Here is a 2,101-nt window from a genome sequence, read left to right on the forward strand (position 1 = left end):
TGCTCGCGCCGAATGGCACGGTGAACGGCTGTTTTCCAATGATCGTTCGCGAGGCACCAGCGCGATCAAACGCTGAAACAGATTTTTTGGTCACAGCAGTAGGGCTAATTCAAAATGAAAGTGTTGCCGTTTGAAAATCAGTAATAATATTAATATAATTATTGCTAATGCTGAACCGTTCTCTTTCTATTCTGCAAATGAACCTAAGGAAATTTTTTTAAACCAAGATGAACGAATGAAACTTTTAGCTTTTATCCGATAGATTAGGCCTATATTTAATGACTGTTAATACATGCAAGCCTAAGATCCTTTGTGTGGTCTTCTTTTAATTTTTGATGATTTACTGTAGCCCTAAGACTATCCTGCATTTGACAATTAACTCCTGTACCCATTTTTTAATGGTTTTTAAGATGGTACAATGTTATATCATAATGTTTTGTTGTTTTTTAACCTCCTCCTTTTATCCTCATTTTACATTACATTCAGTTTTGCATCCGTCCCTCTAGCCCACCTGGTGGGTAGTTCGCGAATGAATTAAACCGCGACTGACGTGCAGTTAATCGCTCGCGGCCCTGCGGCGGTACGCGCCCGGCGGTATTACCCATTTTGTGTTGTCGTACATTGTTATAAATCCTACAGATACAGACGTGCCATCTACTTCCTCAATTTATAGTTTAAGTGGGAATGTTAGGATTCTTATTTACATTATAAACTTTGAAGTGATTTCTTCATTAAATCATATATGTTACATTGGTGTTACATCCAACAGTTAGGAATGATTTTGGATGGGTCAAGGTAACCAATGCTGCGGACTATTAGTGTAGTTTTATTAGAAGGAAATGGTTATGTACTGGGATATAAAGTACATTTTATTTTCAGGTTAATTTGTTGTTAAAGGTAGTTAATTTTTACTTGATAATGATGGTTTTTATTTTGGTTTTCTGCATTAAGTGTTTCCCTGCATTTGTAAGGTACCTTGTCCTGTGTGTTCTGCCATGTATACAGAAGACTTCATTGAAGTACATGCTAGTACCTGTGGGGAAAGGTTACTATTTTTGTGTTTATGAAATTATTGCTTTAACATACAATCTTTACCATTATGTGTTGGTGTGTGCGGTTGTAATTTGCATTCAGCTAAATTGTATTCTTACTTTCAGAATTCAAGATAGACCAAACATAGATTTGGAAATTACAGAACAAAACGAAGACAAGCAAAACAGGTGAATTTAAGTTTAAGTTATAGTGCCATTTTTACCAGGACCAAAAACTAAATAATGCTTCTGTATGTTTTCTTTTTCTCAAGCCTTACAGAATTAGTCAGCAAACTTAGAGGCAATAGACCCTACAAGCATTTTCAGTGTCTGTGTCACAAGGGAGGACATGTTCAACCGAGGCTTGGCACAATGGAAGCGGCAGAAGAAGTCCTCTCCGAAGAATCCCCTCAGATTTACTTTCATTTGATAACCTGGGATAGACAGTGGTTCTCTTATGAAAGAATACCTGACAGGTATGTTTTGTCTTCCTTATATGCAGCAGTGCCATTGCATACATTTATGCACTTTTATAAAAAAGTCACAATTTTCTTAACTAACTTCAGTTCCTTTGTCTATTAATACTGATCATGTAATTTTTCCACAGAAATGATGGCTGGGATTGAGGCAAAATTCTTAGAGGGAGGGAATTCTGGGAAAAATCTGAAGTATTCCATTACAGATTTCAGAATGACAATTTCAGGTATGTGTATACTGGAGTTTTTCATTTAATGCCATTTTGCCCATTTATGAACGGCCCATGATGTACTTTAGGACAGTTGGTGAAATAATGGCTGTGAGCATTACACAGGATGGCCCTCCACCTAACTTTTTCATGGAGTGGATGTACAACTTCATCTCTTCCGGGGAGCTCAATAAAGATCAGCTGTCAAAGGCTGATGTAACAGATGCAGACCTGCTAGATCTTATTGCTAAGGTTTTCTAATAAATGAGCAGGTCAGATGGGTTTTTGAAAAATCTCTCTTTTGCAGTTTATAACGTAGCTATCCTTAAATGAAAACAATCTGCAAAGTTGTTAATCAAAGAAGAGCATGATAAATAAAGATATT

At 36.6% G+C, this 2,101-nt stretch overlaps 1 long non-coding RNA gene across 1 annotated transcript; it reads left to right on the plus strand.

Annotated features, from left to right (window-relative positions):
- Positions 1–864: 864 nt before the first annotated feature.
- On the plus strand, positions 865–1,451 carry LOC122143974. The gene is made up of 3 exons (XR_006159461.1): positions 865–1,045; positions 1,158–1,220; positions 1,304–1,451. It is a non-coding gene; the product is annotated as an uncharacterized LOC122143974 (long non-coding RNA).
- Positions 1,452–2,101: the final 650 nt, after the last annotated feature.

Source organism: Cyprinus carpio, unplaced genomic scaffold (genome assembly GCF_018340385.1).
Source record: "Cyprinus carpio isolate SPL01 unplaced genomic scaffold, ASM1834038v1 S000006550, whole genome shotgun sequence".
NCBI lineage: Eukaryota > Metazoa > Chordata > Actinopteri > Cypriniformes > Cyprinidae > Cyprinus > Cyprinus carpio.